This window comes from Eucalyptus grandis, chromosome 2 (assembly GCF_016545825.1).
Source record: "Eucalyptus grandis isolate ANBG69807.140 chromosome 2, ASM1654582v1, whole genome shotgun sequence".
In the NCBI taxonomy this organism is placed as follows: Eukaryota; Viridiplantae; Streptophyta; class Magnoliopsida; order Myrtales; family Myrtaceae; genus Eucalyptus; species Eucalyptus grandis.
The window spans coordinates 37,798,522-37,819,668 of record NC_052613.1 but is presented as its reverse complement, the minus strand read 5'-3'; the positions used below and the strand labels follow the sequence as shown (position 1 = coordinate 37,819,668).

The following is a 21,147-nucleotide window of genomic DNA, read 5'->3' as shown; positions in this document are numbered from 1 at the left end:
ATCTGAACATTTTCCTACACAATAAAGACATTATTCGTAGATTCATTTTTATAAACTCTATGGGTGATCATTTTTTTAAAGAAAAATATTTTTCAAATCTCTAATTTTTTGAGAAATAAGCACACCCTTATATTTGATTGGATGCAGTGGCACACTTCACATTGAGTTGAGTCCACTTCGTTTTGAAAAAATAACTGTTTTTGTAAAAGTTTTGAGTAAAACAAGAAACGTTTCCACATTAAATTTTACCGTCACCTTAAACAAGGATCTTGCAGAGGCATTTGATTTTATGATATTCACGAATGCTAAGACTCGATTGTGTTATTAGAAGTTTCATAACTTTATTGCATTTTGAGAAATAATTGGTACTTTTCGTGTACTTATACTTTTAGCGTGCAAATGCGCATATGTATGATCATGCCATGACTAGCGAGCAGAGAAATCAGGGCAAGGATCCGAACTGTCTTTTCCTTGCTGGTGCTCTTGCTTTCACGATTCTTCAGTGGAATCAGGGCAAGGACTGGATAACGAAAGGAAACCATCTTTAAGCAAAGCATAACGGTACTGTAAAGCACCTTCAAAAAGCTAGCAACAAATGCATATACAATATGATATATAAGCCAATAAATTTCACGGATCCTCTCATCGGTCTCCTTACTTTGCAAATGGCTAATCCCGCATCTGATGATCGACAGGGTACGTGACTCTTTCTCTCGTAATTTGTACAAAAGAAGCAATGAAAATGTGCTTCACTGACCAATCTTTTCTCCTTGCCTTGTGTTTCATTTGCAGGAGTTGAGAAAACGGTGTCAGAAGCTCAGTATGTGGTCAAAATACAATCATACTCGTCTCTCTCAAAGAACTCCGCGGACAAGTATGAGTCGGGGGTCTTCCAAGCTGGAGGCTACAAATGGTAACGATCCTTCACTTTTCCCAATCCACATATTTATTTACCAATCTTTCCGGCTTTATTGGACTGTGATTCTTCTTCTCTCTTATTTTCAAAGGAAGCTGGTTCTTTACCCGAATGGGAACAAAAGCAAGAACGTGGAAGAGCATGTTTCGCTTTACCTGTCAATAGTAGAAACAAGCTCACTCCCCTCAGGTTGGGGAGTTCATGCTTTAGTCAGATTCTTTCTGCGTGACCAGGACAAAGACAACGACTTGATAATCCAAGGTATCACTTTCTCATCTACTTATACTCTTCAATCGTTGTGCCACATGGTTAACATGCATTCTCCTAATGCATGCATGATCAAGCAACACATACCATCTCCTTTATACCAAGTTATTAAATACAATTATAAATCCATGGTCAATAGAATGAATCTTGAGTTAATGAGGTCCTCTAAAGATAAGCGTCTTATTTTTGGGATGGCTACCCTATTTCGCAAAAAAAAAAAAAAAGGAAAAAAATATTGAATTAAGTAATAGAGAATAGGAACTCTCTTTTTCCTTTTCATGCTTTGAGTCATTTGAGTGTATCCATTTAAGTATACTCTTAATGGGTATAAGCAATTAAGCAATGAATGTTCATGGTAGATAAGCAGCGAGAATTGGTTGATTCATTCAATTCTTGTCCTTCCCGCAGATACCATGAGAAAGGAATGGCACTTTCACAGGACGAAGCTCGAATGTGGCCTTGACCAATTCATTCCTCTGAAGACACTTAACGATGTGCAGAACGGATATCTCGTGGATGATACTTGTGTGTTCGGCGCAGAAGTTTCCGTTACACGGGAAAAGAGCACCGGCCAAGGAGAAAACCTGTTGATGATAAAGGACGCAATCAGCCAGAAGCACATGTGGAAGGTCGACAACTTCTCGAAATTGGACAAGGAATTCTACGACTCAAAAGTATTCACAGCCGGAAACCAGAAATGGTATCGCTCTCGACGTTCTCATAGGCATGCGGCTAAAAAAATTGGATGTTAATCTCCTCTGCTCACTTGGCTTGGGAAATGCTGCTATTCTGATCATGCATAACAATGAACTTTTTTTTCACTAATGTAGATTCATATTTTTCCGATAAAGTTTGTTCCAACGAGTCTTCTGATTGGTAGGTTAAAAACATGGACATTACAACATTTGTAACCCCACAATAGAGGCATGTTTTTCCTGCCGGAGATGGAGGAAACCCGGTCCAAAATTTTAATTACAGCACAAAAAAATCCTCCCCAAGTTCAGTACCCCCTGTCCTTCCAGGAAGGAATGGGACTGGGCATTTAAGCTAGTGAATCACTCTATTTTTCTTTTAACTTTGTGAAGTCTAGAAAACCAGAACACATTGATGGATCAGATGTTGTGTGTGTCATTGATTCAGGAAAATACGGCTCTATCCAGATGGGTCGGGAAGCGGACTCGGAGGTTTCGTCTCACTGTTTTTAGTTTCTGCCAACGAAGACACATATCCTCCTGGTACTAAAGTATTTGCAGGCTTCTCACTGCGCGTCATGGATCAGCTTCAAGAAAGCACGACTTTGGAAATGGTAACCATTTCTTGTGAAAGAACAAGCTACTAGCGATTGAATTCTTGTTTTTGACACTGGAAACGCGTTCTCTCTCTCTCTCTCTCTCTCTCTCTCATTCATGCAGCTAAGCACTGGTTCAACGCCTCGGGCCAGGAGCGGGGTTGGGCGAGATTCACTTCGCATGCCATTTTTCGTTCTCCGAGCAGGAGGCTATTTGGTGAAGGACACTTGCAAGGTCGAAGCAGAGGTCACTGTCCTCGGCATCGCGAATGCGCTGTGAAGCCCCCATCCTGTTGAGATTCACAGTGTCAATCCGTAGTATTTGTTGTGAATATTTTCTTACCCGCGCAGCACTGATACGATACAGATTATTTCCGGGTCCTGATTCTCTCAGGCCATCCATTCATTTCTTTGGGTCTCCGATCGTTGCTTTACAATTAGCAATATGATTTCAAAGAAGAAATTAGAAATTGGACCTTGATCCGAAAGATAAGAATCAAAGCATACATTCAATCACCAAAATCTTAACTATAGTCTGACCTATTAATTGCTTCAACATATTGTTGTACCCTTCTCATAATATCATTGAAGTACCGCTATGTAAATCAATTCTTCGCCTGCTAAATTATTATGAACTTGGTATTCATCAAACCGCTGCTTTTGCTCTCCCAAAACTTATTATTTTGCTGGAATATGCTTAAGGTTTTGTGCATCAGATTATTGCTTCCAGAGACATAATCTTTGTGCAAACTCTCCATAAGTCCGGTCTTCATAAGATCGCAACCGAGCCATGGCTGAGCAACTCCTCCTCCAGATCTCGGTCGAGCCATCATGGCTGAGCCTTCAGAAAAGATGGAACAAGTCCTGACGAGGGCCGGCCTCGTCTGTGAAGCCATAGCCGCGACCGATCTGACTGCAAGGTCTGTTGCGGCCATGGCTTCAAGTTCTGTCGAGGCCGTGGCCACGGCCCCGCGGTTCCAGACCTGAACGCTGCCATTGCTCCAGATCTGTCATGGCTGCGCTTCACGGAAGGGAACTCGCTGGAGGGAACTTGGAGGGAGGAAGACGGAAGGAGACGCCAGGGAGAGAGACTCCATGACTGGTCAAGTCCCCCTCTGGCTTGTGCGGCGGAGACAGCCGCGCCGGATTCTCAAGTGGCTGGGCAGGCGGCGGTTGGATGGAAGATCAGGCGGTGGCCAGAAGGAGGGGGAGGCGGTGTCATGCATGGCCGACGACCGATCTGCAGAGAAAAAAAAATATATATATATATTTATTCCACTCATCTAACACGTGTCAATCTATTATTGGTCATAAATAAAAACGCACACTACGTCAGCAATTGACACGGTCCGCCGAATATTTTCTCACATTTGGGTCTTCAATTCGAATGCTAAAGTAATAATAATTTATTGGCCCCTTCTGCTTATAAAAAAAAAAAGTGAAAATATCGATAAAACATAAACATATATGAATATTCACCTAAGTACCCATTTATATACCTCTATTTTTTTATTAAGAAAATTACATGTTTGCACCCTTAATTTAGCACATTGTCCATCTGTTTACAAATATCGTAATTTTCCTTTCCAAAATACACCCTTGCTTTCTCACATACACAATTGCAGCACCCTCTCTTTTTATTTTGTTTATCTCCCACTTTTCTCAAGCTTTGCCCATGGGCCCAAATTTATTTTAGTCTCGAGATAGTTTATCCATCATGTAATTTCTTATGAAACAGCAAAATCTATCCTTCCATGAGGTATACACAATTTCTCGGTTTGTCTCCAGAAGAACCCTGATACAAGCTCGCCACCATGGCCACCGCGAGTGGTGTAATGCTGGAGGGGCGATCTGAGACGATAGGCATGGTTGCTGGCAATGGAGAATGGTGGCGGGGGCCTTAGGTTGGGCGTTTGAGCATGGGAGTTTTGTGAGGCTAGAAATTGTCGTTTGATGTTGCGGAGAATGTTTACCAAATGATTAAAATATGACGATGTGGAATGTTCAAGCAAGTGAATGTCTTCGTCAACTTATGATTGAGAACCACCGGCATCTTTATTATTAAATAACAATGTTTTTCACGATATTATATTTCATTTTTGGAGATTATTTGATATTTTGAACCGATTCTCAAGTATTAAATTGAGTATTACTCCTCAGTCTAATCAAAAGCAAACTATCCACATTAAAGTTGGGTATTCATAACGATTTATATATATATATATATAAAATTTAACTCCAAATGAATTCCCATTATTATGTCTACAATAAAATATAGCTCAATATGGTCACCCTAGTAAAAATTTCCTTCTTTTTTATGAATCATGGGTTCAATCGTAATAGCTGGCCATCTAAAGAGGAACTATCATAGAAATTCACTGCGCATGGAATCTAAGTTCCCGAAAGTAGGAATCAAACACACAACTATCGGTCCCTGGATAGAATGAGTGGAAATGTCCTTAGCATCAGATCAATCCCAAGGTGAGTGGTGGAAATTATTCATATATAAATCATGTTTATAAACAATTTTTTTCTGAATTTGATGATACACTTCCGTGAAAAGCTCTTATATAAAAATTGTAGTATCTTTTTTTAGTTTTATTATTTCTCGATTTCTTTTTGTTTCTAATTTTTTCTTAAGAGAACATATTTAGGTATTTCGCATGCCACTTTTCACCATCCCAACATGGGCACTTTTTTTTTTTGCTCAAACCCAACACGGGCACTTTGGTGCGGGAAACTTGCATGGTCAATGCAGAGGTCACCGTCCTGAGCGTGGTGAATGCGCTGTGAAGTTGCCACTCTGCTAAGTTAACACATTCTATCAGTAGAAGTGTTGTGAATATTTGCATACCAGACACTGAAATGATGCACACTATTTCCAGGTTGCTTGATATCAGTACATGATTCAAAAGAAAAAAATTAAAACTGAACCTTTATACTAAATATATGCATCAAAGCGCACATTTTTCTTCTCTGCGATAGCTTAACTATCAATCCGACCAGCTAATCACTTTAACAGATCATCGTACTTCTACTCATGATTTCATTTAAGTACGACTACTTAAATCAATTTTGCAAAAACAACGAACTTCGTATTCATCGTATGACTTCTCCTCCTCCCCAAATATTATTGTTTTGCTCCAATAAGCTTAAGATTTTGTGCACTTGAACATTGTTTCCAGAGACATAATCTTTCTGTGAATAGTCTCTGAAAGAGCGGTCTTTGTACGAATTCTTGAGCGCGTGTGCAAATTGTGTTGTTTTACCTGGGCATAACGAACGTATGATTTTTCGGGTGCTTATTTGAATGTTGAAGGTCATTCAATTCCCTCTAATTTTCAGCCGATTAGAATGTTCAAATATACCACCTTTCTTTCACCCACAACCACAGCCTCCTCTCTCTCTCCTCTCTTCATATCGTTCTGTATGTCTCCCTCTTCTCATCAAGCTTGCGCCACGGCCGCTGGAGCTTGAAGCCCGAACTCATGGCCCGGCCTGCGAGGTCTCTCCAGCCACCAAATCTTCCAAACACCGTATTCACTTTAGTGACCACACCGGAAGTGATTAGCGACGGACTCACACGAGTGAAGACAAGGAAGAATTGCAAGAACTGCGTATCGAATTGATTCCCTCTTTCAATCTTCCGCTCAAGCTTTGACTGGGTTCGACCTCGAAATCATTCGACCATGGCTTCTTCTTCTTCCTTCCCCCGTGATTACATTGTCCCCCCATCACGCAATTCCTCACGAAACAGCAAAATTTGTCCTCCCGCGAAGTACGATCTGTCTTCATTTTGTCTCTGAAGGAACGCAGATCGCGGCCATGCACGGCAAGCAGCGTAACGTTGGAAGGGCGGGAGGAGATGATATGGGGATGCCAGCAGCGGTGAATGGCGGCGGTGCACTTAGGTTGACAGTGACGTGCATTAGATCTTGTGCTTTCCCCTTGGCCGAGTACACGCGCGGCAATTGTCATGATCTTTGGAGGGCATCTAAAGACCCCTTTGTTGATGCTGACATGGACTTTAATTTCATTTTGCACAAAAAAAGAAGAGAGATAATATGAGTTATCCAATCAATTTAAGTTGAAAACTGTTGATATAAATACCAATTATCTTACATAACACGACTCGGCGCTGCTGTTGATACCTTTCTTATAATTTTTTTAGAAAATATTTTTTTCTTTTTTTCCATGGCTTGTTTTGGCCAAGGAAAAAAGAGAGAGAAGTTGAAATAATATTTAAAAGTTATAAAAATATATCTGCATCGGTGTTGGTTGTGTTATGTAGGACATTGATGTCCAAGTCAATAATTTTCAGTCTAAATTGATCGGAGGAACTGAATTAGTACGAATATAAAAATATTTATGATTAAATTTGATAAATTAAAAATTTTAGGATTAAATTTGCATCAATGTAATAGGTTTATAATATTTTTCGTCTATTTTTCCTGATTACTGTGGGCTTGCGTTTGACATCAACATAAGCAATTCCATTTAACTAAGCTAATAGAGGATCCATTTCCATTTTCTCTATGAAAATCTAGCCTCTATCAAATCGTTCCAACTAAACCACTAGCGTCGCAGCCTAGTGGCTAGGATTTCACTTGGGATCCCTGAATCGATGTTTGTGGAGAACTGATGTTCCGACTCCACCTTTGAGTGCCGAGTTCAAATCCTACCTCTCGCGCAATTAGTCTTGACATATCCAGCACTAGAAGCGGGGCCCCTCCTTCCACCCGATGAGGTTTTACTCGCCACAACCAAACCAGTATAAGCAAATATAGTGCGCGTTCACATCGTGATCATAAAGAAATTCGTCCCGTTAGATTCACTAGCGATGTTGGATCATAAAAAGAAATTAGGATGAGTTTTTATTTTTTCGAAAGTGAATGTTTCATTTACATTCAAGATCTCAATATGATATTTGAGAGGTTCAAAACAAAGCAAATCAAATCCTAAATAGTAAAGTAGAATGATAAAGCACAAACTGTTGCGATAAATATGCTCTCATCCTAGAAGAATAAATCTCCATATCAAAACAAAATGAAGAGCGAGTGATCACTAAATCTCGCATTATCATAACTGATGAGCACACACCATAATCTCCTTCTCCAATATGTACGGCTTGCTTAGTGGGTGGTGCATACCTAGATTCGGCGTCCTCAACATCATTACCGTACGAAGACACCAAAAATAACTTGAACATGCTTCCAAATCTAGAGGCCAAATGAGTACATATATACCTTTACGAAATTCCTAGATCTAAATATATTTTTGTGGTCATGTTATAAGAGAGATTTGTTGAGTTTGTTTCTCAGATACTATCTAATTAGGAACTCAATTAGCATTTTCCCATAGAGAATTTGAATTATTAGATTACTAATTTTTTTGTAACTTCACTTGGGAATAAAGTTTCTGGCAAAAAAATAAAATAACAACAAAAAAGATGTAAATCACCATTGTGAACCACATTCAATCTTACCCCATTAAATATTACCGTTTGAAGAAATGGCAAAGACTTTGAAGATATAACAATTGATATCGAAACTTTAAAAAAGGTGACATTTTAATTATATTCTTATTATTAAGCCACCTTTCCGAACTCAATACCTAAACTACCTAGCTTCTATATGTGTGTTTGGTCATCTTAATAAACTGGTGTTTAATAGAAAAAGCATTTGATCGAAGTGCAAACCTTATATATTTTCTCATGTTAAATTTTGTGTTTGAAGGAGGATCGACCTGGCTATACACGGGATATAAACAACAGAAGTTATGTAACTCCCGTATGATACTCATATAACTTTCGTACGATATTCACTCAAATGTTATAATTTTTTTTCCACTTATTTAGGTGCCATATTAGAGTAAAATTGATCGTTTGAGTGTCATTTCTAGCAAATCATCATACATGCATTCCAACGTGGATTTTTTTTAATTATTTAATTTTCTTTTTTTGGCTCCTTGCTGAGTGTTATTTGCGGCAAATCATTATACATGCATTTTGACATGGATTTTTAAAATTTTTCTGAATTATTTAGTTTTTTTTTTTTGGCTCCTCACTTAGTGTCATTTCTAGCAAATCATCATACATGCATTTTGACGTGGATTTTTAAATTTTTTTTTCTGAATTATTTAGTTTTTTTTTTTTTTGGCTTCTGGCTAAGTGTCATTTTGGCAAATCATCCTACATGCATTATGATGTGGACTTTTTAATTTTTTTTAATTATATAGTTTTTTTAAGGGCTTCTCGCCCAGTCTAGGCGAGGGTCACCTTGCCTTCGGCCAATGTGGTAGTTAAGGCCTTGGGTGAGAATGTCATTGGCTACAAGAAGGGTCTTTGTGGCCCCCACAAACCATAGGTGAGGCAGCCACGCCTGTGGCTGATGGATTACGGTGGCCTCGCTCACGCGCTTCGTGGCCCCACCAACCGTGGGCAAGGCAGCCCTTGCCCAATCTAGATGAGGCCTTAGTAGTTGAGGCTTGCTGGTGACTCTTGTCAATATAGGAAAAAACAAAAGAAATTTTAAAATTTAAAAAAAATTTAAATTTGTCCATGTTAATGCTGGTGATATCACATGGAACGACTGGCGTTCATGTCGGATTTTCCAATGAGGCAAATCGCCTATGGCTCTCAAGTGTCTAATTTTATAATTTGTGACATTTAAGTTAACAAAAAAAAAATTATGGCACTCAAATAAGCATCATATAAAAGTTATGTCACTTTTGCTGTTCTTATCCCTACTATACTCTTTACCATGTCGTTGATGTGATGAATATGTTCAAGTGTAAACTACTTAAGCTATTGAAAAAATGGGAGTATAGTTGGCGCTTTCCATTTATAAAGATGACTAAAATATATGATTTTCAGAACAATCAACTAGATTTATACACCAAGTGATATGCCAGACTACAAAGGGACCTTTAAACAAGTAGGTCATATGCGACATATTAAGAAAAATTTGACACGCATGGTATTCCAATTTAGTCTAAATATACTTTTTATTATTTTGCTAGAGAGTAATATCATTCATTGATCATTTAAAGAGCCGTACAATAAGACATTATTTGTTGGAGGAACGGGAGGACCAGATTTCCCTCAATCTTGGGCTATCCTCGAATTAGAGCAGAGCATAAATCGGTGGCAGAGCAGAACATCGATGGCTAACTTTCAACCAGTTTCATTGATGATACTTGGGAGCTCCAGGTCCGTTTTCGAGGTTGCTGGCGAGATGGATGGCCACTGCTTCAATTTTGACGGGTCAAACCCTCTAAGTTGGGGATTTTAGTTTGAAACTTATACTGGATTTTGACTAGTGGTAAAAATAATGGGGAAAATCATGTTTCAATTTGGTAAATGATCGTATTAGACACAATCACTAGTTTGGATTAACTAGTTCCGACAACAATAGAAAGCGAACACCAGCTTTCTAGACAATTTCGCAATCATGTTGATAGAAAGATAAAAATATCATGGGTGCCACATCAACATGGACTGCTTAAGGAGGATGCTCCTTGTCAAAAGAGACATTTCTCATCCAGACACCATAAGGAGCTCACTCTTGACCTTTACGAGGGTTTACTCGTCCTTGAGGAGGATGCACCTGAGTTTCAAGGAAGGTGCACTCGACGCGAACACTAGCGTATATTATCATGAGAGAAGCATGCACTTCACGTGAAAAGCGTAAGCAATTTATTGTGAGGAGGGTGCACTTAATCCAAAAATCATGCACATTATTTAGATTAGGAATGCATCTCGCAAGAACCTTTATAATTTCTCCATAGACAAGTATCTGTTGACGCCCTGTATTTAGCTGGTTCGAGAAATGCAGGCCAGACAACAAGAAGAACTGTGCGAAGGAGATGAAGAAGGAATCAGATGTCATTCTCTCTCTACCCTTTTCACCATGTGCAGTTGCAGGCCCCACGTGCAAAGCATCAAAAGGACAACAATAACATATGAACTATAAACAAAATAGCAAAGAAAATCGAAGAGTAATATAAATGGAGAGAGAGAGAGAGACTAATAAATATATCATTTGTGCATAAAGACCAATGAAAATAAAAAAAGTAACATATGAATTATAAAAGTTTGATCCCTTGGATCCCTCGCACGTCTTGCCATAATCACCCTCTTTCGACGTTATGCACATGGGGCCTGCAACTGCACATGGTGAGGAGGGAGGAGGGAGGAGGGAGGAGAGAGAATAAAGTTTAATAAATAAACAATTTGCGCAACAAGAGCAATGAAGATAGAGAAGTAATACAAGAATTATAAAAGTTTGATTCCCTGGACTCCGGGCACGTCCTGCCATAATCACCCTTCTTTCGATGCTTTGCACATGAGGCCCGCTCCCCTTTCTTGAACAACCCTAAACCGCGTCATCATGCTAACCCACTTCTTGAACCACCCCCATAAACCTTCTCATTTAATTAATATTATCAATTTGTCCATCTCTTGGGGATAAAATATTTATCTGGCGGACGAATTGTGGTTAGGTTGACAAAACTGTAAGCACATTTTAATATGATCGAGCAGAGCAAATAAAACGAGGAAGCTTTATTATGGATATAATTATTATAAAAAAAGGGAAAAAGAAAATGGTGCCTGACAACTAAAGACCCTTTTGTCGGTGCCAACATGAACTTTAATTTCATTTTGCGAAAAATATAAAAATAAAATAAGACAATATAAGTCATACAACGAATTTAAGTCAAAACTGCTGACTTGAATACCGACTATCCTACATAATATGACTGGCAGTGATGTACATATTTTTAAAATTTTTAAAAAATATTTATTTTCTTTTTTTGTTCATGGCCTATGTCGGCCTTGGAAAAAAGAAAGAAAGAAAAATTTAAAATATTTAAAATTTATAAAAATATATCCACATTAATATTGGTCGTATCATGTAGGACAATTAATACTCACGTCGAATTTCCAACTTAAATTAATCGGATTGATTGAATTTGTACCAATTAAATATGTTTAAGATTGAATGCCAAATTGAAAGTTTATGACTGAATTTGTACCAATGTAATGAGATTATAATTTTTTTTTTTTTTGGTATTTTTCTTTATTACTATGGGTTTGCGTTTGAAATCAACCTAAGCAATTCCATTCAACTAAGCTAATGGAGGATCCATTTCCATTTTCTCTATGAAAATTTGGCCTCTATCAAATCACTCCATCTAAACCACTAGCGTCGGCAGCCTTGTGGCTAGGATTTCACTTGGGGTCCCTGAACCGATGTTTGTGGAGAACTGATGCTTCGACTCCTCCTTTGAGTGCCGAGTTCAAATCCTCCCTCTCGTGCAATTAGTCCAGACATATCCATTTATTGAAGCGGGGCCCCTCCTTGCGCCCGATGAGGTTTTACTCGCCACAACCGAACCAGTATAAGCAAATATGGTGCATTTTCGCATCGTGTTCATAAAGAAATTCACCATTAGATTCGCTCGCGATGTTGAAACATAAAAAGAAATTAGGATGATTTTTTATTTTTTTCGAAAGTGAATATTTCATTCACATTCAAGATCAATATGATATTTGAGAGGTTCATAACAAAGCAAATCAAATCCTAAACAGTAAAGTAGAACAATAAAGCACAAACTGTTGTGATAAGTATACTCTCATTCTAAAAAATAAATCTCAGTATCAAAACAAAATGAAGAGCGATTAATCATTGAATCTCGCATCATCATAAGTGATAAGCACCCACTATAATCTCCTTGTTCAATATGTACAGCTTGCTTAGTGGGTGGTGCGTACCTAGATTCGGCATCCTTAACATCATTACTATAAGAAGACACCAAAAATAGCTTGAAAGGCTTCCAGATCTAGATTTAGACAGGGAGAGGTTAAATGAGCACATAAATACCTTTAAGGAACTCCGAGATCTAAATCCATTTTGTGGTCGTGTTCTAAGAGAGATTTTTCAAGTTTGATTCTCCGATACTATCTAATTAGGAACTCAATTAGCATTTTTACCATAGAGAGTATGAATTATTAGATTACCAATTATTTTTTTTTTAACTTCACTTGGGAATAGAGTTTCAGGCTAAAAAGAAAAAGAAAAATCAACAACAAAAATGGAGATGTAGATCACCATTGTGAACCACATCCAGTCTTACCCCATTAAATATTACCGTTTGAAGAAATGGCAAAGACTTTGAAGATATAACAATTGATATCGAAACTTTAAAAAATATGACATTTCAATTATACTCTCATTATTAAGTCACTTTTCCGAACTCGATACCTAAACTACCTGGCTTCTATGTGTGTGTTTGGTCATCTTAACATACCGGTGTTTAATAGAAAAAAACATTTGATTGAAATGCAAACCTTATATATTTTCTCATAGATGATTGACCTTGCTATACACATGATATAAACAGCAAAAATACTGTAACTTTCGTATGATACTCACATGAATGTTATAATTTTTTTCACTTATTTAGATGCCACATTGGAGTAAAATCAATCGTTTGAGTGTTATTTCTAGCAAATCATCCTACATGCATTCCAACATGGATTTTTAATTTTTTTGAATTATTTAGTTTTCTTTTTTTGGCTCCTTGCTGAGTGTTATTTATGGCAAATCATCATATATGCATTTTGACATGGATTTTTAATATTTTTCTGAATTATTTAGTTTTCTTTTTCTTTTTTGGCTCATCACTTAATGTCATTTCTAGCAAATCATCATACATGCATTATGAATGTGGATTCTTAAAATTTTTTCTGAATTTTTCTTTTTTTTTTCATTTTGGCTTCTTGCCAAGTGTCATTTGTGGCAAATCATCCCTACATGCATTCTGATGTGTTTTTTTAAAATTATTTAGTTTTTTTTTTTGGGGGCTCCTCACCTAGACCGGTCGAGCTTGCCTTCGGCCATTGTGGTAGTTAAGACCTTGGGTGAGGCCATCCTTGGCTACAAGTGAGGGTCTTTGTGGTCCTACCGGCCGTAGGTGAGGCAGCCACGCCTATGGCCGATGGATTGTGATGGCCTCACTCACGGCCTTTGTGGCCCTACCAGCCATGGGTGAGACAGCCCTTGCCCAATATGAGGCCTTAGTAGTTGAGGGTTGCTAGTGACTCTTATCGACATAGAAAAAGCAAAAGAAAATTTAAAATTTTAAAAGTTAAAAAAAAAAAATTAAAGTTTGTCCTTGTTAGTACTGGCAATATCACGTAGGACGACCGGCATTCACGTAAGATTTTCCAACGAGGCAAGTCACCTATGGCTCTCAAATCTCTAATTTTATAATCTGTGGCATTTAAGTAAAAAAAAAATAAAAATTTATGGCACTCAAGTAAGCGTCGTATGAAAATTATGTCACTTCTGCTGTTCTTATCCCTGCTATACACTATACCATGTTGTTGATGCAGTGAATACATTCAAGTCTAAACTACTTAAGCTATGGAAAAAAATGGTTGAGTATAGTCGGCACTTTCCATTTATAAAGATGATCAATATGGATGATTTTCAGAACAATCAACTAGATTGATACACCAACTGATTGCAAATGGACCTTTAAGCAAATGGGTCATATGCGACATATTAAGAAAAAATTGACACGCATAGTATTCCAATTTAATCTCAATATACTTTTTAATTATTTTGCTAGAGAGTAATACCATTCATTGATCATTTAAATAGCCGTTCAAGAAGACATTATTTGTTGGAGAAACGGGAGGACCAGATAACCCTCAATCCTGGCCTATCCTCGAATTAGAGAAGAGCATAGATCGGTGGCAGAGTAGAACATCGATGGCTAAATTTCAACCACTTTCATTGATGATATTTGGGAGCTCCAGGTCCGTTTTCGAGGTTGCCGGCAAGATGGATGGCCATTGTTTCAATTTTGACGGGTCAAACGCTCTAAGTTAGGGATTTTAGTTGAAAACTTATACTGGATTTTGACTAACGGTAAAAATAATGGGAAAAATTTCGTTTCTATTTGGCAAATGATCGTACTAGACATAATCACTAATTTGGATTAACTAGTTCCTACAACAATAAAAAGCAGGCACCGGCTTTCTAGACAATTTTGCAATCATGTTGATAGAAAGATAAAAATATCATGGGTGCCCCATCAACATCGACCGCTTAAGGAGGATGCTCCTCATCAAAAGAGGCACGTTTCTCATCTAGACACCATAAGGAGCTCACTCTTGACCATTACGAGGGTTCACTCATCCTTGAGGAGGATGCACTTGATTTCCAAGGAAGGTGCACTTTTTTTTTTTTGGTCTGAAGGAAGGTGCACTTGACACGAACGATAGCGTATACATTATCATGAGAAGCATGCACTTCACGTAAAAAATGCGAGCAATTTATTGTGAGGAGGGTGCACTTCACCCAAAAAGCATGCACATTATTTAGATTAGGAATGCATCTCGACAGGAACCTTTATAATTTCTCCATAGACAAGTATCTGTTGACGCCCTGTATTTAGCTGGTTCGAGAAATGCAGGCCAGACAACAAGAAGAACCGTGCGAAGGAGATGAAGAAGGAATCAGATGTCATTCTCTCTCTACCCTTTTCACCATGTGCAGTTGCAGGCCCCACGCGCAAAGCATCGAAAGAACAACAGTGACATATGAACTATAAACAAAATAGCAAAGAAAATCGAAGAGTAATATAAATGGAGAGAGAGAGAGAGAGAGAGAGAGAGAGAGAGAGAGAGAGAGAGAGAGTAATAAATATATCATTTGTGCAAAAAGACCAATGAAAATAAAAAAGTAACATATGAATTATAAAAGTTTGATCCCTTGGCCTTCTGGCACGTCTTGCCATAATCACCCCTCTTTCGACGTTATGCACATGGGACCTGCAACTGCACATGGTGAGGAGGGAAGAGAGAGAATAAAGTTTAATAAATAAACAATTTGTGCAACAAGAGCAATGAAGATAGAGAAGTAATACAACAATTATAAAAGTTTGATTCCTTGAACTCCGGGCACGTCCTGCCATAATCACCCTTCTTTCGATGCTTTGCACATGAGGCCTGCATCTGGGAATGGTGAAGAGGGTGCGTAGAGATTAACGTTCTGCAACTGCACATGAGGCCCGCTCCCATTTCTTGAACCGCCCTAAACCGCGTCCTCATGCTAACCCACTTCTTGAACCACCCCCTTAAACCTTCTCATTTAATTAATATTATCAATTTGTCCATCTCTGGGGATAAAATATTTATCTGGTGGACGAATTGTGGTTAGGTTGACAAAACTGTAAGCATATTTTAATATGACCGAGCAGAGCAAATAAAATGAGGAAGCTTTATTATGGATATAATTATTATAAAAGGGAAAAAGAAAATGGTGCTTGAAGGTTTGCAATTTGATTCGATCTACAGCCACTCAATTCTTTTGTCACTAATCTAATGCATAATGTATCTTTCAAAGAGCCGAGTTAGGTAGCAATGACGGTAATGGAGAGAAAGTAACAATTTTTTTTTTTTTTTTTGCCATTATTTAAAGATTTTGTTATCAAGTCTTTCTGGACATTTATTGAGCAACTAACTACGTAAATTATACAGCTATTAAAGTATTGAGTTCTTGTGTAATATGGAATAATCATTGGGACTTATATGATGATATTGGTCTACATAAACTAAATTATATTTTAACTTCTTCTTCGTTTGATAATGTAATGGAATTCACGAGGCTACATCAATGAGACGATGATGCCATGATCTATGTGATGCGGGATGATGATGGATGGGTGCAAAAGAGGAGTGGGAAAGAAATTGAAAGAACAACCTTATACTGATTCCAGCCTTTGGTGGCTTTAATAATACCAACTTGTTCCCATGAGATCAAATCAAATGAATTGAACGATGAGAGACGAAGGCGTAAAGATTTGAGTGCAAAAAAGAATGAAGTAAGGTGAGCATAAAAACGCAATTGATGCAGAAAGAAACACAATAAGTTTTAGCCAAAATATTTCATTTTGAACGGTCGAGATTTAGTACTGGCAATCCAATTATTTTAGAACCTCAAATGGAGACCGAGATGCCGAGAAAGAGAGAGGAGATGGATAGGGATTATGGAGTGTTGCAGCCTAACCTTAATTAAGGCCTCAAATAAAAACCGGCGAATTACTTGGGAATCTGAAAACTAGGTAACAGATTGCTCCAAGTCTTCATCGACCAAAACTAAATAATAAAGAAAGACCGTCGCCGGTCGCCTCAATCAAGACAAGAATAGTGGACTCATAAACAATCTGAGTGCATCTACTTTACTGGTCAGTCCCCACCATCAGTGTCTAAGTCTCGATCCTTTCCTCCACTTCCACCTCCACCTCCACCGCTAAAGAACAAACATGGATTGAGCACTAGACCTAAATTTGCTCCTTGTCTGCCATTATTAGGAGAAGGAAATAAACAAATAAAAAGTAAGAACTTTTAATGCGTAAGTCTCCAAGACGTTGAGAAAGGGCAAGCTTCAGTTCACATTATTTCGGTCTAACTAGGGTGCTTTAAAGCTTAAAATAAGAACTTTTGATGCCGTTGTCCTGAATATAAGAACTTTTGTTTCCTCTATGCTCAAGACACTGTGTTTCAAACCATCCGGGCACTCTCGTCTTGTTTAATTCTCTGCCGCTCACGAACCAAGCCATGCCCATCGCAGAGCTCTTCCTTGGTGCCCTTCTTCCCGTGCTGCTCGAGAGGTTGGCCTCTCGTGAACTGCTCAACTTTGCAAGGCGTGTGAAGATTGATAAGCTACTGAAGAAATGGGAGAAGATGCTGACCAGTATTGACCAGGTGCTGATTGATGCCGAGGACAGGCAATTGACCGGCGATCCCAACGTGAAGTCGTGGCTCGAAGATCTCAGGAACTTGGCCTACGACATCGAAGACTTGCTTGATGAGTTTGCCATAGAATCCATGGAAAACAAGTCCAAGACAGAACCTGGCACTAGCAAGGTGCGTGCCCTACTTCCAAGTTGTTGCTCCAGATTGAGCCCGAAAGCATTGATGTTTGGCCACACAACGAGATCCAAGATAGAAGAGATGGATGACAGATTGCAGGAGATCATAGCTCGTAAAGATGGTCTGAGCCTAAGAGAGAACAAGGTGAGGCGATTAGCTTACCACCAGCTGGATGAGCCGATTCCCACTACAAATGTGACCGAGCCTTATTTCGTTAGCAGGGAGGATGAAAAAAGGGAGATCCTTAGATTACTGACTAAAGAAGAAGATGATAGAACATGCATGGATCCAAAAGTGATTGCCATTGTAGGGATGGGAGGTGTTGGGAAGACAGCTATGGCTCAACAAATCTATAATGATCCTAATGTCACCTTTGATGAGAAAGCATGGGCTTGTGTTTCTGATGATTTCAATGTGCTTTCTATTACGAAGAGTATTCTAGAGACAATCAACAGCCATTTGACTGTGAAGGTAAAACCTTGAATTGGCTTCAGGATGAGCTTAAGAAAAACCTTTCAGGGAAGAAGTTTTTTGTCGTATTAGATGATGTTTGGAACAAGAACTATGGAGACTGGACTATTCTCTTGAAGCCTTTTCAATCGGGAGTGAAGGGAAGCAAGATCATCATCACGACTCGTGACTGCAATGTGGCTTCAACAAGCCGTGCTCAACCAATAACTCTCAAATTGTTGTCACTAGATGATTGTACGACTTTGTTCGCACTTCATGCTCTTGGAGTCCAGAATTTCGATCATCATCCTAATCTAGAAGTATCAGGTAGGAAAATAGTGGAAAAATGCAAAGGTTTGCCGTTAGCTGTGAAGGCATTGGCTGGACTGCTACATACCAATGCTAGTCCCCATGAATGGGAAGCTATATCGAAGAGTGAGATTTGGGATCTACCAGAAGACGAAGTTAACGTCCTTCCGGCTTTGAAACTTAGCTACCTCCATCTCCCTTCACATTTGAGGAGATGTTTTGCTTACTGTGCTTTATTTCCGAAGGACTATGAAATCCAACGGGATGAGGTGATTCACTGGTGGATTGCAGAGGGCTTGGTGAAGGAAAAAGAAGAAAGGGACATTTGGATTGCAGGTTTGAATTATTTCAACGAGCTAGTGTCTAGATCGTTATTTCAAAAGTCGAGTAGTAGTGAATCACAATTCTTGATGCATGATCTTGTGAATGACCTTGGCAAAGCTAGTTGCAGGTGCAACCCATTTTAGCTTAGGGGAGTCTGAGCTTAAGTGGGATCAAACTAATCCATCTTTAGCTCGTCATGCCTCATTCATTCCCAATAGATCACGTTGTGTCAAAAAATTTTAGAGATATATCATGGAATGAAAGGACTTAGGAGCTTCATATCGTTAGGAAGCAACCTAGCTATCATTACAAGTCATATTTGTCCCAAAAAGTTCTATGTGACTTGTTGTCAAAATTGAAATATTTGAGGGTGCTTTCATTAAGTCACTACTTCATTAGGGAGGTACCGGATTGCATAGGCAAATTGAGGCACCTAAGGCACCTTAATCTATCCTATACTTTTATTGAAACACTTCCCAAGTCAATTGTTGCATTGTACAACCTAGAGGCTTTGATGTTGCGAGCTGTATGTACCTTATTGAATTACCACAAGGCATGGAGAAATTGATCAATTTGAGATTTCTCGATATTAGTGACACTAGCAACCTAAAAGCGATGCCACTGAATATAGGTAGTTTGGTGGGTCTTGAGATGTTGCCGAAGTTTATAGTGGGAATGGGAAATGGCTCAAGGTTGAAGGAGTTAAAAAATCTAAAGAACCTTGAAGGAGAATTGTGCATCTCTGATTTGCATAAGGTTCAAGAAGCTGGAGATGCCATGGATGCCAATTTATGCATGAAGGAATATGCCGGTTGACCATGCAATGGTGCAAAGATTTTGGAAATTTCCGGAATGAAGAGCTTGAAGCAAAAGTCCTTGACTTTCTTCGCCCTCACCCAAAACTTGAAAATCTCACAATATCCTACTATGGTGGCTTAGAATTCCCGTCATGGTTAGGAAGTCCCTCATATGTTAAGATGGTGCATTTACATTTACATGGGTGTTGTCGAGCCAAAGCATTAGCCTCATTGGGACAACTATCTTCTTTGAAAAAACTGTATATTGAAGGTCTAAATGCAATACGCACGGTAGGGTCTGAATTTTATGGAACCAAAAGTCCTTTTCCATCCTTAATGACTTTGGAATTCAAGGACATGCCATCATGGGAGGAATGGTCTCATCGCTTCGGCAATGAAGAAGTAGGAGTTTTATTCCCTTGTCTTGAGCATTTGGTCATTCGGGATTGCCCTATGTTGATTGGAAGATTCCCTAGTCAACTGAGCTCCCTCAAAAAGCTGGAAATCAACTCATGTCCGTGTATGGATGTCTCGTCCTCTATCATTAGCCTTCCATCCCTCAATGAATTAAACTTTAGTGGTTGTAATGAAGGCGTGCTGAAGAGTTTGGCGAACTTGACATCTCTAACCGCTCTTGTCATGCAAGATGTTGTGGAATTAACTTGCTTAAATTATGGGTTTACAAGCTCTTTGGTCAAGCTGGAGAAGTTGGAGATGAAAAGTTGTAAAAATTGATGTACTTGTGGCAAGAGAGAGATGTAATTCAAAATCTCGCTTGTCTGAAAAGCTTAGTTGTCAAAAGTTGTCCTGAATTGATTTCATTTTCAGTTGGAGAAGGAGATATAGAGTTGTCTAGCAAGCTGGAGACTGTGGACTATTGCATCAATTTGGAGAAGCACCCAAGCGAGATTTACACCCTCTCCTCTCTTCAGGACTTGACCGTCGAGGAGTGTCCAAAACTTGTGTCCTTCCCAAAAACAGGTATGTTGGCGTCAATGATATCATTAAATATAAAAAATTGCAAGATGTTGCCATCTTTACCCGAAGGATTAAGTGTTCATATGGATGAACCAAGCAACAGCACCAATAATCATGGTGACATGACGTCTTGTTTGCAAGAATTAAAAATCTGGGATGCGATTCTCTACCAGCCTCTCCGTTCAGCCAAAATAGATATTTATCTACAACCCTCAAGACACTTGAAATTGAAGTGTGTAGGGGAGTGGAGTCGCTTGCGGAGATACCTGTAGACCGTCTTCAATCACTTCAAAATATCAATATTATCTCTTGCAAGAACTTGAGAAGCTTACCACAGGGGCTGCACACACTTTTCCATCTCACTTTCTTGCGTTTGTGGGAGTGTCTCAGCACTGGAGCTGGAGTGCTTCCCTCCTCTTCCTCCCGGCATCTTGAAATTTTGTCTTAGGGATTGTCCGAAGATAAAATCGTTACCTAATCAGTTGCATCGACTCACGAGTCTCCAAAATCTGAGTAATTAGAGGGTGTGAGAGTATTACGCGCTTCCCTGATGGAGGATTGCCGCCCCAGCTACAGGAACTTACGATAGAAAAATGCGAGAATATGAAGCAACCGGTGAGGGAGTGGCTTACCCCCCTCACCTCCCTTGAATGCCTAGACATCGACAGCGGGGTGGGAGAGGAGGAGGATCTTGTGCTTCCGCTCCCTTCCTCTTTGCTCTATCTCACTATCAGAGATATGGGGAAAGTGGAAAGACTGTCCAGCAGTCTCCCTCCCTCTCTCCAGTGGTTACGGATCTGGAATTGCCCGAAGCTGAGGGAGTTGCCCCAGGATGGTCTCCCTCCCTCCCTAGAATTTCTCGTGATCAAAG

The 21,147-nt window shown here is 39.1% G+C and overlaps 2 pseudogenes; both read left to right on the top strand.

Annotated features, from left to right (window-relative positions):
• The first annotated feature begins 311 nt into the window (after positions 1-311).
• Positions 312-21,147, top strand: part of LOC104430190 — a 31,526-nt pseudogene continuing 10,690 nt past the window's right edge.
• Positions 16,935-20,287, top strand: LOC104432594 (annotated as a pseudogene).